The sequence below is a fragment of the Littorina saxatilis genome, linkage group LG1 (genome assembly GCF_037325665.1).
Source record: "Littorina saxatilis isolate snail1 linkage group LG1, US_GU_Lsax_2.0, whole genome shotgun sequence".
In the NCBI taxonomy this organism is placed as follows: Eukaryota; Metazoa; Mollusca; class Gastropoda; order Littorinimorpha; family Littorinidae; genus Littorina; species Littorina saxatilis.
Genome location: NC_090245.1, coordinates 102,664,058 through 102,679,507, shown reverse-complemented (window position 1 = coordinate 102,679,507; position 15,450 = coordinate 102,664,058). Strand labels below are relative to the sequence as shown.

The window sequence follows — 15,450 nt, the reverse complement described above, 5'->3', positions numbered from 1 at the left end:
TTCGTGGTCGGCTGGGCGTGAAGCAAACAAACAAACAAACAAGCACATGCGGTTTTTGGACGTCCCCATTTCACTGCTGTACAGCAAACATCGTCCCCAAATACCTGTGTCTGTGTGTCACCGACTTAGTTGCTCTGCAGAGTGTGTGTGTGTAATACTGCCTTGCTGCAGAGTTTGTGTTATACAGCTTTGCTCTGCTGAGTGTGTTTGTGTTAATTACGGTCTGTCTGTCTGTATATTCTTTTGTCTGTCACTCAAGGGTAAGGGGGTGTCCTAAACCTCTCCTTTGTTGTCTCGGTCTGTCTCTCTGTCTCTGTCTATCTGTCTATGTCGCTCTTTCTGACTCTCTCCCTCTCAGCGGAGATCAAAGCCAATGAAAAACACACATCTCTGAAGCAGTTTTAGCTTGTGCCTCCAAATGACTGCTGTACAACAACCAGACCCCATCTGACTGCTGTTTGGGAAACAGTCCCCAATTCACTGCTGTACACCATTTACGTATCATTACATGCTGTTTCTCTTTCGAAACTTGTAAAGCACTACTTCTATTTTGCAGCTGATACTGGTAAAATGTTAATACACTATGATTGTATTGAAACATTATTGTACATAAAGCACTGGAACATTTTCAAACATAATGTGGTTAACTTCTATTTCAACTCAATGGGCGAGGGCGGGATGAAAAAAAACCATTTTAGCATTTCTTGTTCTGTTACAGTGTTAAGAGAAAGATAAATTCAATTCAATTTAATTCAATTCAATTTAATACAACTCTCTCTCCCTCATTCTCATTCTCATAAATCAGACTCAAACCATCCGTTGTCAGGGTCGTGAATGCTAGCTACTGACTGGATTGGAAATACTCTTATGTCGCCTAGCGCCATATGTAACTGATGAAACCATTCATAGCACAGCGCAGAGCTATCGGTTTTTGGACGTCCCCATTTCACTGCTGTACAGCAAACATCGTCCCCAAATAACTGTGTCTGTGTGTCACCGACTTAGTTGCTCTGCAGAGTCTGTGTGTGTAATACTGCCTTGCTCTGCTGAGTTTGTGTGTTATACCGCTTTGCTCTGCTGAGTGTGTGTGTTTGTGTTAATTACGGTCTGTCTGTATATTCTTTTGTCTGTCCGTCTGTCACTCAAGGGTAAACCGGCACGATTAGCTTAGTGGTAAGGCGTCCGCCCCGTGATCGGGAGGTCGTGGGTTTGAACCTCGGCCGGTGTCACGATTTCATCTTTCGCCTGTGTACATATTTCCCCCTCGATATTTACTCGAGACCGAAATGTTGTTTCCTGGTAAAATTAAGAAGAGAAATTATTTATGGACGAAAAGCATGTCAGTTTCTTGCATGTGAAAAAAATTGGTTGTGAAATTAAATAGATTTCACTCCCAAAATCGAATTCTTCGAAAACGTGTACCGAGTGGTTACGTCCCTTGAGTAAGAAGGGAAACATTTTAGGATGAATCAAATTTCTAAGTTAAATAAAATAATTGGTTGGACAAATTTGGCCCCATGAATGTAAGGTACACAAGGTCGCTCATCAGTACTATCGAAGGGTGTTTTTTTTGTTCAGTGTAGAGTTTATACTAGATCAACGAGGCCGAAAATCGAAATATCAACACGACGAAAGATGAAAACGCCACACCGGGTCATACCTAAGACTTTAAAATTGGAAATCTAGTGGCTGATCCACATCCCATTTTGGTGCAATCCCATTTTGCCGCCGTCCCATTTTTTCCCCATCCCATTTTCGCGACATTTCACAAGCCAAGCGTCATTTTATAAAATTTATAATTTTGGATGATTAATGAGATGAGGATGATTATAATGATGATGCTATGGATTTCCAATTTGGATTGAGACTACGTGACAGGGCATTTTACTAACATGTCATAACAATAGCGCGACATCCCATTTTGACACCATATCCCATTTGGCCGCCATGCCGTTTCACCGTATTCCATTTATCCCCCATCCCATTGTCGCGACATTTCACAAGCCAAGCGTCATTTTACTACCGTGTCATAAAAATAGCACGTCATCCCATTTTGACACCATCCCATTTGGCCGCCATCACATTTTTTATTTATTCTTCTTGCCAAGCCTCACTATACTACTATACTGCGTTATTCAACTAGGAAGACATTCCGTTTACGCCAAATTCCATTTTTGCCACAATCCAAAATGTCGCGAAATAGAGATGGCGGCAAAATGGGATGACGGCAAAACGGCATGGCGACAAAATGGAATGTGGCGCTAGTGGTTTGACACGGTGGTAAAATGACACATGGCCTATGAAATGTCGCAAAAATGGGATGGGGGCAAAATGGGATAACGGCGAAACGGGATTGCGCCAAAATGGGAAGTGGAGCTAATGGTACATGACATGGTGGTAAAATGACACTTGGCCTGTAAAATGTCGCAAAAATGGGATGGGGGCGAAATGGGCTAACGGCCAAACGGGATTGCGCCAAAATGGGATGTGGGGCTATTGGTAAATGATATGGTGGTAAAATGACACTAGGCCTGAGAAATGTCGCCAAAATGGGATGGGGGCGAATTGGGATAACGGCGAAACAGGACTAATAGATCCCTTGACTTGGGGTAGTGCGACTCTGTCACTGCTAGCTTTCCACTCGGAGGAAGCGACCGGAATTTCCCAACGATGGGACATCCTAGTAATGAATTTTTTTTTTTTAATTCCTAAAATTAACAGAGTCGCGCTACCCCAAAAGTCAAGGAATTTCGTGTTTGTCCCTTGACTTTGGAGATGACAAGAAAATATCGGGCGCAAAAACGTGATTTGTAAAATTTTTCACAACATATGTCGCCTAGCGCCATGTATGTGATGAAACCATTCATATAGCTCTGCGGGAGCTCTGCACTTTTGGACGTCCCCATTTCACTGCTGTACAGCAAACATCGTCCCCAAATACCTGTTTGTTTCTCAAAAATCACGCTGGAGGTTGCATTTTATGTAATAACCTCCTGAAATGAGTTTTGACACTTTAGAATGGCATTTAACGCTCATTGAAGTTTTAACAAACTTTCTAACACCTAAAACATTCATAGCACCGATAACGTAATTCTAGCTCTGCACTTTGTGTACACATACGTCCCCATTTCACTGCTGTACAGCAAACATCGTCCCCAAATGTCTGTTTTTCTAAAAATCACGCTGGAGGTTGCATTTTATGTAATAACCTCCTGAAATGAGTTTTCACACTTTAAAATGGCATTTAACGCTCATTGAAGTTTTAAGAAACTTTCTAACACTTAAAACAAAAGAGACCCCAAATGCCTGTGTTTTGAGCAAGATGGCATTTTGATACACAGCCGACCCCAAATGACTGTAAAACCACCTATGTGTGTGTGTGTGTGTGTGAGTGTGAGTGTGTGTAGAGCGATTCAGAGTAAACTACTGGACCGATCTTTATGAAATTTTACATGAGAGTTCCTGGGTATGATATCCCCGGATGTTTCTTTCGATAAATGTCTTTGATGACGTCATATCCGGCTTTTTTGTAAAAGTTGAGGCGGCACTGTCACACCCTCATTGTTCAATCAAATTGATTGAAATTTTGGTCAAGCAATCTTCGACAAAGGCCGGACTTCGGTATTGCATTTCAGCTTGGTGGTTGAAAAATTAATTGATGACTTTGGTCATTAAAAATCTGAAAATTGTAAAAAAATTATTTGTTTTATAAAACGATCCAAATGTACGTTTATCTTATTCTTCATCATTTTCTGATTCCAAAAACATATAAATATGTTATATTTGGATTAAAAACAAGCTCTGAAAATTAAAAATATAAAAATTATGATCAAAATTAAAATGTCGAAATCAATTTAAAAATACTTTCATCTTATTCCTTGTCGGATCCTGATTCTAAAAACATATAGATATGATATGTTTGGATTAAAAACCAGCTCAGAAAGTTAAAACGAAGAGAGGTACAGAAAAGCGTGCTATCCTTCTCAGCGCAACTACTACCCCGCTCTTCTTGTCAATTTCACTGCCTTTGCCACGAGCGCTGGACTGACGAAACTACGAGTATGTGGTCTTGGTGAAAAAAGCAGTGCGTTCAGTTTCATTCTGTGAGTTCGACAGCTTGACTAAATGTTGTTATTTCGCCTTACGCGACTTGTTATCTTTTTGAGGTTGTTTTTATTCCAAACATATCATATCTATATGTTTTTGGAATCAGGAACTGACAAGGAATAAGATGAAAGTGTTTTTTTAAATCGATTTCGGAAAATGTATTATAATAATAATTTTCATATTTTAAATTTTTAGAGCTTGTTTTTAATCCAAATATAACATATTTATATGTTTTTGGAATCAGGAAATAATGAAAAATAAGATGAAATTATTTTTGGATCGTTTTATGAAAAAATAATGTTATTTGCAATTTTCAGATTTTTAATGACCAAATTCATAAATTAATTTAATTGATAGTCCTCAACTTCGACCTACGGCGATAGGGGGATAATTGAGACAGCACTCTAAGTAGCTTTCCAGGTTACTGAATGATTTTGATTTTGATCACAAGTTTTGGAAACTGTGAGCCCTTTCATCCTCAGGGAGACAGACGGACACCGCTCCTGTGTACAACGTGGGATTTAGAGCGGGTCAAAGTTGAATCAAACTTGCCACATTCATTTCTTGCCTCATGATTAGCATGCATCGTTCACTGCTTATTGTTGTTGTTGTTTAGAAATCAGTGCGCGCGCGCGCAAGTTTGTATGAATGTGTTCGTGCGTGAGTGTGTGAGTGTGTGTGTGTGTGTGTGTGTGTGTGTGTGTGTGTCGGTGTGTGTGTGTGTGGTGTCAGTGTGTGTGTGTGTGGTGTGCCAGTGTGTTTGTTTGAGTTCGTACCTGTGTGTGTGTTTGTGTGTGTGTGTGTGTGTGTGTGTGTGTGTGTCATAGTGTCAGTTATTCTTTCTTTTGTCCCAAATCCTTGCTTTCCAGAAACCTGTGATGTCATTCTTCCTTGAAAATTTCTTCCAAAACTTGGTTGTCCAACTTTTGTCCGAGAGATGAGGTCGGAACGGTGGTATGAGAAGAATTCAGAACTTTACACCTTGATGTCATCTGACTGATTGGCTAATTACACACTTGACGGTCTTTTGTCGACCTGGATCATAAAATTGCTGACCATGTTGATTTACCCACCCCCTTATGAACGTGAGTCTACTTGAGACATCAGCGTAGCCAACACACACCAAACCCAAAGTCGGACCATAACAAGTTTTCATTATTTTATGCCTGTCACCCCACCCTTTTACCTCCCGCCCCCACCGCTTACCCCTTCTCAGTTCACAGTTAATTGTCTGCAGCCTCAACCCCCCGTGGGTAATAAATCACTCGACTATCGTCGCCTGCTTCTGATGACCGCTCTAAATAATTTGTCAGATAGCAGTGTGCAAAAGACACCGTTGAGTGTACATGTATTACCTTTCCTATATGCTTGGGACACGTGCCTTTTCAAGTCATTGTCAATTACAAAATGTAGGTCTTACAACACAGCCACTGATTTTCAGGTGACGGTATCAATGCCGGGTCCCTGCTCTGCGAAAAAAAAAGTGTTTGCATTAATCGGAAGAAACATACTGCATAAGCGTAATTTATGCAGAGGTATGATGTTCTTAAGTTGTGAGATTTTTTAATGATCAGTGCTTACTAAATTCATTGATTAGATTGATTTTATATAATGAAGTTAGAATTCTGCTGCTCTGATTAGTGAAATATTCAAAAATGCTATCATGCTATTTTGGCACCGTCATGGCTTTGTAGACTTATAATATATCTGCGTAATTGATTTCAACTCTTAGAAATCAAAAGTATAAAAATTTTTATTGTGTCTCTTCTTGTCGTTAAATAATAACAACTGTAAAACAAATTTGCTTTGATAAAGCTCCCGTTTTTCTCTCAGAATTTTGCTCATTTTTGTTTTGTTTACATGCCCCAGACACAAAAACTACAAAACGATTCATAAAAGTTCCGTTCCATGCTGAATCTAGGGGTCCTTTACGTCCTCACAGGAAATTTTCCTTTTAGGGACGTGAGTTGATGATACGCTTTAAAAAAAAAAAAAAAAAAAAAAAAAAAAAAAAAAGGAGAGAAAGAAAAGGGCAAGACCAAGCAAGCCCGACCGTGATAGGACCCCGACCCCGCTCTCCATGAGTAAGGGAGGGGGTGGGGTAATAAGAAATATACGTTAAGATCCTTGTAAGAGGAATATTAATAATTTTTCTTTTATATGCGTTGACTTTCTAGGGGAAGGGCCATTAAAAACATGGATTTTAATTCAATTTTAGTTTCGTTAAAAAAAGATAAAAATCAGGACCACCCGTCAAGAGGTTTAAAAGTGACTACATTGTGAGAATAATATAAAGAACATGCGCAAACACGTAATACTGATCTTCTAGTAACATTTGGACACATTATTTCATTTACTATGTACATTAAGGGAAAAGTCTGGGTTGTGGCACTCGATCACTAGGTGGGGCACTGCCCTTCGCTCCCTGTTACCCGAGCGCCAACAACCATTTATAGGAAGAGGTACAATAGCGTTTTAGTTTTAAAAACAACAGGATATGTCAGAGTTGTAGATTACTTTTGTGAAGAACGAGACATGGTCGAGGCCGTGTTTATCGTCCGGGTTAAAGAGTTGAATTGGCATAAGGTTATATTTGTCCATATAATCATACAGGGTTGCAAAGCGGGTTAAGTTTGAAGTACATTTTGCGAAGAGAGGAAACAGCTATCCTCTCGTTTATATAATCATGTTTTTATGTTTATTGTGTAATCCGGAAACAGGAGTTTAAAACCATCAGGAAAAAAAAAAAAAAAAAAAAAAAAAAAAAGCACACACACGCCCGCGAGGTGGGGCAATGCCCTTCGCTCCCTGCGAGCTGTGTGTCCCCTTTGTTTAAGTTAATACCGTTGACAAATGACGATCATGTATTTATGCTGGCTTTATTTTATTTTGCCCCCCATTTAGGGAGTCCAGAATTACAAGGGACTTACAGTGATTTTTTAATTGTGAGAATTTCCTCAGACGACAGATCTCTGCTCCCCGCGAGAGCGCTGAGGGCCATGAGACAGGTGTCTGGTTTAGGGACGGACACTTTATTTTTTGTCACAAAACAGTAGGTATCCGTTAATAAGTTGATGAGAGTCTCGGGGCTCTGCTTCTGCCTAGCAGTCACCATAGAGGTGAGGCAGAGCTCCAGGTAGCCTCTCAGGTCTTTTTCTTCTGGTTTGTGGGTTGTTATGAACACAGAGTCTCTGTGACTATCGACTTTTTTGAGGACTTCTGCTGTCAGTTCCCTTTCCTGCGAAAGTTTAATGTCTCGCTGTTTTTGTTCCAGGTCGGTTTCGATCTTTTTCATTACTATACTGTAAATTTGATCGGCCACTGAGGCGACAAATTCTTCTTGGTTAAATGGCTTGTCTCTTCCCTTGTTTAGTGGACTCTTTGCAGTGCGGTGAGTGCCATTGTCCGCCTCCTTATGGTTTGTTTTGACTGAGCTTTTCACCAGGGGTGAGGGGGGGGGGGTGTTTATCTTTGTTGTAACGGCCGTGGCGAACGGCATTAGCGTATCCAGTTTGGGGGGTTGAGGTCTTTTGGGGAGCATCCGCTCTCCAGAAACTGTCTTTTTGTTCTCGTGGGGACTGGGGGGGTGCTGCTCTCTGTAGTCTTTCTGCGTTTTCGTTGTTTATTTCTTCTTTTGCTCTTTGCATAGCCTCGGTATACGGAATATAGGAGGCTGCACGAATCCTGTTCGCTCTGAGCCTTACCTTATACTCCGCACAGCCGAGGTATGCTGCTGTGTGATCACCCCCACAATTCACGCAGTGACGGTCCCGCACACAGCCATCACGGCCATGACCTTTGGTCCCGCACTGGGTACATGTGGGGGTGGGTGCTTTGCATTGGGCCGCCCCGTGGCCAAACCGGTTGCAATGACTGCAGCGGCGGACAGGGCAGGCATAGGGCTCTACTGAGTATTCCTCTCCCTGGAGAGACATAATACGTGGCAAGACTGCCGTTTTGAAGGTGACTTTTACTGCTTCGGACAGTTCTTTGTCCTTGTTTTTTAACCTGTAAAAACGTTTGACTGTCTCTCGACCTTTTTGGGCTGGACATCCGGATTCTGTTTGGATTTGAACTGTGATTTTCATGGTGAGTAGTTCCTCATCAGAATGTTGAAGGGGGACCTTTTTTATGACTCCCTCTGTGATGGGTTCAGGAATAAACGATCTGATGGAAACACCGGCTATGTTGGTTAAATGTAACAGTTTCTGCTGTTGTCTGCCACTGGAGCATCCGATCAGCCACCTCTCCCCTGCTAAAGGCCGAAGAGAGATGACGTCACCAATGGTTGAGTTCAGGGTACGGAAGCGCCGGAGGCCTAGCCCTCTAAAGGTGGCCACTCCTTCTTTAGTGTCTTCAATAATAACTGGGTATTGTACGTACTCGGGAGTAGGTTGCCTCTCTTTGAAAAGAGACCGCCTTGCCCCCTTTCCTGTTTTGTTTCTATTTTCAGAAGTGAAGTTTTTTTCGGATTCTATGTTTTGTTGTGTTTTGGTCAGGTTTGCTGCCGGGTTCCCATTTTGAACGACATTCTTTGCTTTTTGAATTTCATCGTTATTAAGCGAACGTTTTCTTTTGTTTTCCCTCAGAGTTATCTCCATCTCATGGATGGTGTTTTCCTCTGAAGAGCTCGACCTTATTTCGATGTCAGAACTGGGTTCAAGTGGGACAACTGTCTTGTGCATAGGAACATGATGTTCGATTTTTGAATCGTTATGTTTGCTCACTGTAGAGACATGTTTTGTGTTTGTCTCGTCTGAGTTTTGCTTCACTGACTTCTGTCCTGGTTCATTGCTTTTACTTACTGGGGCTAATTTAGACGTGGATGCAGTCTCAGTCCCGTCAAGACTATCTCTCTCTAGACTTTGTTTTGGGGCATGCACCTGCGTTTGTAATTTTGCTTTCGGGTCCATTTTTGTTTGTTCTTTTGGATTTGGGTTACTAAGCTTCGCCTCTGGCCCTTTAAGCTGTTTGTTTTTTTCTGGTTTTTGTTTTTGTTTTTGTTGTCCTTTTTTCTGGGAGGCCTGGGCCTTAGCCTTCGAATTTTTGTTTGTTGGCATATCTGTTCGTACTTTTTTTGCGGGGCTCTCTGCCGCCAACCCAAATTCAATGGACAGGTCAGAGTTCTCCTGTGGAGATGGAATGTGAAAGCTCCACAATTCTTCGCTAAGTTTGGATGTGTTTCGTGGCAGCTCCGAAAGGAAGCTGAGGTCAAAGAGGCCGTTACTATCCCAACTCATCGTTCATGCCAGAAGTAGAGAACCATGACAACAAAGGACAAAACAATGTTCATAAAGACCGGGCACAGCAAGCCAGAAATTTGCGTACACTACAGCACCAGGGCTATTTGTTTGTTTGAAAAAAAAAAATAAAAAAAAAATAAAAATAAAAAACGGTTTAGCAACTCAGGACTAAAAGGTGAGGTAAAGGCAGAGCCGGGACAGCTCACGACTTAAAAGAAATAAAGATCAACAACAACCACGAAAAAAAAAAATCAGCATCAAGGCTATGCTTACCACAGGGCATAGAAATAAAGAAACAAAAGAAATAAAAGGGCCTCAGCAGCGAGGCGCGGAAATAAAAGCGACCAGAGTTAAATCAAGCCCCCGGTTATGGTCGAAAGAAAGTCACCGGAGCGTTGAGCGGAAGAAAGCAAATAAAAAGCCCAAGCATAAACGCAAGTAAACAGCGGCCAAAACAGGCAAAGTGAAAAGCACAAACCGTACAGCACTTATTGTAGCAGGCCAAGTAATAAAATCAGGTAGTTAGAAGACAGGTGTAAGCACGTTGAGCGTTTGAGGCGTGAGAGCGAAACAAAGCGAAGCAAACCTAAGCGCAAAATAACGCAGTGGAAAAGCAGGCAATGTCAGGCAGACCGCTCACCCAGCACAACACCGCACAGACACAAGGCACAAGAAACGTAGAGATGTGAGCGATGTAATTCGATGTGAGAGCGAGGTGACAATGCGACTTCTCTCAAGCCCGTCTGAGTTGTGAGTGAGTTCCATGCATTCCGTCTCCTCTCAATCTAAAATCCCCCTCCCCCCCCCCCCCCCATAGACCCTCCCCCCAAAGTTTTCCGCTAGCCTCTTCGACTTTTCCCAACGAAGCGTACAGGAGCGGGGCAATCAGGAGCCTTTGCAATTTTATGACCCGTCTGAAAGAAGTGATTGACTGGACACTGTCAAGTGCTCTTAAAGAAGCGATCAGATACGTGAGAATCACAGTGTGACATTTGACAAGAGGTTGACGGAAGTCTGGCAACCAGATGTTAGAGGGAAAAAATAACTCACTGAAAAAGTGAGAGCGCACGTGTCGGACAGATGAAGGTTAGAAAACAAGTCGCGTAAGGCGAAAATACAACATTTAGTCAAGCTCAGTCGAACTCACAGAATGAAACTGAACGCAATGCATTTTTTCACAATTGACCGTAGTCCGCCGCTTGTGCAAAACGGAGTGAAAGTGACGAGCCTGTTCAGCGCTGTAGTGGTTTCGCTGTGCTGCATAGCACGCTTTTCTGTACCTCTGTTCGTTTTAACTTTCTGAGCGTGTTTTTAATCTAAACATATCATATCTATATGTTTTTGGAATCAGGAAACAAAGTTTGATTGTAATGATTGCTTCCATTTTCTGTGCACCTTCCACCTCTACAGCATGCATACACTTGATAGTCTTCAACTTCGACCTACGGCGATCGGTGGATATTTGAGACAGTACTAGCTCCGAGGAGCTTTCCAGGTTACCGAAAGACTTTGATTTTGATAACAATGTTGAAAAGGCTGTGAGCCCTTTTATCCTCAAGGAGAGAGACGGACACCGCGGCCCCTATAATGGGCTTTAATTGGAGCGTGTCAAAGTTCATTGCATCCTGATCAGCATATGAAACGTTTATCGCTTATTGTAGTTGTGTATAACTCATAGTAGTGGGAATAAGGTGACGCGCTAGTGTGAGTTTGTGAAGTGGTCATTAGGTAATTAAGGTGTTAATTTGATTATAACACTCACGACGATACGGGTCGTGGAGGACCCATACATATTAAAGAGTGCCCTACGTGACTATTCCTTAACCGACAGCGCGGGTCGTACAGGGCCCATAATGTTCAAAGAGGTAGAAAGCTGATTATTCTTCTCCCGATGATGCGGGTCATCCACGACCCATACTGTACAAAGTAGAGGCAGAGTGTTGTTTATACTTTTCCTGACAATACAGGCCATACAAGAACTGTTGGAAAAAACATACGCCTGCTTGTTCTGGATAAAAAAACACATTTTGTTTGAAAGTCTGAGAACCAATCGATTTGGTTTTGGTATTGAAATTCTGAGAACCAGTTGCCTTTGTTTTGGTTTTGAAATTCTGAGAATCAGTCGCTTTGTTTCGGTCTTGAAATTCTGAGAATCAGTCGCTTTTGTTTCGGTTTTGAAATTCCGAGAACTGGACGCCTCCTTGAGCAACTTAGACAATCGCATCACTGCCACTCTTCGGCTGCATGATTCTATTTGTCATTCTTCACTTCCAAAGAGCGGCAACATCTTGTAACTGCAAGGATGGAGAGCTGAAAAGGTGAGTTGTTGTTGTTGTTGTAATGCAATGTAATGGTGTGTGTGTGTGTGTGTGTGTGTGTGTGTGTGTGTATGCGTGCGTGCGTGCGTGTGTGCGTGTGTGTGTGTGTGCGTGAATGCGTGTGTGTGTAACTTGTTCTATCCGGTTGGCCATTGAATGTACATACTGTTTTACATATTTATTCTGTGTTCTCACTAATTGCTGTCTGTAATGATTTTAAGTCTTGTCTTATTACTTTTTTTAACAAGTTTTCTGTAATGTGCAATGAGCTTGTTTTTCTATGAGGAAAGGCGCATTATAAATAAAATTCATTATTATTCATTATTATTATTATTAATGTTTCTTTTAACTTTGGTCTGGTATTTTCATCCATTTGTTTTCATACACAGTGGTGTAGGCATGTAATGGTGTCGTGATATTGTTAGTCAATGTTGTTTATCGTCTCATGGTGAAAGTAATAGAAAATCGATATCTTCTTCTTATTCTCGTTTGCTCGATCAAACTTGGAGGCCAGTCCTTGTGACAATCTGTTCATGAAATTAATGGCCTGTGTCTTTGGTTGCAGATGCCCAGGAGAGACCAAACATATTTGAGGCCTTAGCAGTAGCAGAAGGCGGCGCTTTTGAGGATGAGGGCCTGTGTAAGTTATAGAACCGCTAACCCCCCCCCCCCCCCATATGCATGATATTACAAACCACTAACACCCCCCTCCTCTCTCTCTCTTGTTTATGTTGTGTATATCGGCCGGTGTGCTTATCACTATGCAAGAGCATCTGGTTTATTTGCACTGGTTTTATTTTATAATTGTTGCATTGTTTTCTGTGTGTATGTACAGTACATGCAATGTGTTTACGAGTGAGAGGTCTGTGTTTTTGTGTCTCTGTTTGTGTGATAGAGAGAGAGAGAGAGAGAGAGAGAGAGAGAGAGAGAGAGAGAGAGAGAGAGAGAGAGAGAGAGAGAGAGAGAGAGAGAGAGAGAGAGAGAGTCCGGAATTTCTGAATAGTTTCTTGAGCAGTTGTTTTCTTTTCATCTGTTGCATTATCAGTTTGGCTATGTTTGTTTCAGCGCAAGATGTGGATGCAGATGCAGCCTCGGACACACAAGAAGGTCTTGTCAGTGTAGATGACGAGACGAGTGAAGAGGAGCCGCCTGCACCAGCAGATAGTGACACACCCAGTGAGGAGTCTGATTCTTCAGGGGAAGGGGAGGAGAGGGGGGAGGATAACCAGACTGCCACAACATTCACGGGTGAAACTGCCAAGGATGGGACAAAATGGAGCAGGAATCCAAACCCCAACAAGGCAAGGACCCTTGCCAGAAATGTTTTCAGGGCTTCTGGCAATCAGGCTGTTGGTTGTCAGCATGCTAACAGTCCACGTGATGCTTACAGACTGTTTGTAAATGACAAAATGATTAGTGACATTGTCCAGTTTACAAACATTGAAGGTTCCCGGATCTTGAAGGAGAAGTGGGAGCCAATGGACACAGTTGAATGTGAAGGTCTCATTGGTTTGCTTCTTTTTCTGGGTACCAGAAAACAAGGCTTTGTGAACACTGAAACATTGTGGGACTCTGTGAATGGTTTCACTATGATCAGAGCATGCATGAGCAGGAGACGCTTCCAGCTCCTCATGACACATTTGCGTTTTGACGACAAATCAACTAGAACTGCCAGAAGGCAGAGAGACATATTTGCACCGTTCCGTGACATGTGGGACGAGTTCATGAAGAACTTGTCCCAACATTATGTCCCAGGCTACCCCCCGCGGGTTAGGGGGAAGAATTTACCCGATGCTCCCCAGCATGTCGTAAGAGGCGACTAACGGATTCTGTTTCTCCTTTTACCCTTGTTAAGTGTTTCTTGAATAGAATATAGTCAATGTTTGTAAAGATTTTAGTCAAGCAGTATGTAAGAAATGTTAAGTCCTTTGTACTGGAAACTTGCATTCTCCCAGTAAGGTAATATATTGTACTACGTTGTAAGCCCCTGGAGCAATTTTTTGATTAGTGCTTTTGTGAACAAGAAACAATTAACAAGTGGCTCTATCCCATCTCCCCCCCCCCCTTTCCCCGTCGCGATATAACCTTCGTGGTTGAAAACGACGTTAAACACCAAATAAAGAAAGAAAGAAAGATGTCCCAGGCTGCTATGTGACTGTGGACAAGCAGCTGGTGCCCTTTAGGGGACGCTGCAGCTTTCTGCAGTACCTGCCATTCAAGCCGGATAAATATGGCATAAAAGTCTTCTGGGTGGCAGATTCTCAGTCCAACTTTCCATTGAAGGATATCCCTTATTTGGGGCGAGCAGCTGGTCAGCCAAGGACTATCAATCTGGGGCGCAATACTGCCATTGATCTGGTCACGCCTTTCTTCAAAAGTGGGCGAAATGTGACATGTGACAATTACTTTACAGACCATGTCCTCACGGAAACACTTCTGAAGAATGGCTGGACCACAGTTGGCGTTGTCAGGCAGAACAAGCGGTTCTTGCCAGACTCCTTCAAGAGTAAAAAAAAGTTGCCTCTCCATGATAGTCGCTTCATGTTTGACAAGAACCATACACTTGTACAATACCAGAGCAAAAAGAACAAGCAGGTTGTGTTGATCAGCACTATGCACGACACTGGTGTCATTGATGCAACGCCAGCAAACACAAAAAGAAAACCAGAGATAGTTCTGTTCTATAATGACACAAAAGGAGCTGTCGATACAGTCGATAAAATGGCACATGCATACACAACAAAGCGCAGAACGAAAAGGTGGCCAATGGTCATGTTTTTTAACATCCTTGACCTGTCCAATATTGCAGCTCGTGTCATCTGGAAGCTGCGTTTCCCAGAGCACAGGCTCTCAAAAGATGACGAGCGTGCTCCATTCATTAGGGCCATCAGTGAGGAACTGTTCTTCCCTCAGATGAAACGCCGTTTGGCAACTGTCACCTTGCCCAGAAGTCTGCATGAAACAGTGCAGAAGGCCATCCGCAACTTGGAGGCAAAACTTGCTCCTCCTGAAGATAGAAGGAAGGGTCGCAAGGCACAGAAAGCTTCAGGGTCTGGGCAAAAGCGGGCTTTGTCCCAGGAAGGAGCCAGCTCATCAGAGAGCGCTCCCAAACGAAAACGCTGTCTCTTCTGCAGCTGGAAACAGGACAGAAAAACCCAGCAAAGATGCAAAAAAAGCATGATCACATGATGTATGACTCTCTTGGAGAATATGGGTCGTGGAGGACCCGCACCATCGGTTAAGGAATAAACACTTCGAGGCCTCTATAAAAAAATATGGGCCATGGACGACCCGCATCGTCGGTTATGCAAGGGTTTATGTGTGTTCTGGCGAAGGTTAATGATGCAAATACAAATAAAATACCCCCAAACTGTTCTGAAACGATCAATTTTCGTTTGAAATACTTCATTTCTTATGGAAGGAATACACACCGGCACACAGTCTTTTGTTGTCTTGGCTTGCGGCCTAAATCTGACACAAGGCTCGAAGAAGGGACATAATGCTTCATTTCATATATTAAAAAGAAATACATGTAGTGTCAACACTCAGTTGGCAGTAGGCCAGAGACATAGTAGGCAGTGGAAAGTTACTAAAAAGTGACCTAAGTTGAAAAGATGTGTATTTCTACTCCAGACATTATGGAGGCTCTGGTGTCACTAATATCAATGTGCTGTCTTTGCTTTGTTTAGCGACCAGCATCAAAGAGGCGCATCGAGGACTGCCTGGGAGAAGAGGACCACCAGGACAAAGAATGAAATCGATTGAATATGCTGTGCTGTAGC

The 15,450-nt window shown here is 42.5% G+C and overlaps 1 long non-coding RNA gene across 1 annotated transcript; it reads left to right on the top strand.

The window, feature by feature from the left end:
* The first annotated feature begins 11,387 nt into the window (after window positions 1-11,387).
* LOC138948013 (uncharacterized) lies at window positions 11,388-13,797 on the top strand. The gene is made up of 3 exons (XR_011449865.1): window positions 11,388-11,668; window positions 12,234-12,308; window positions 12,734-13,797. It is a non-coding gene; the product is annotated as an uncharacterized lncRNA (long non-coding RNA).
* Window positions 13,798-15,450: the final 1,653 nt, after the last annotated feature.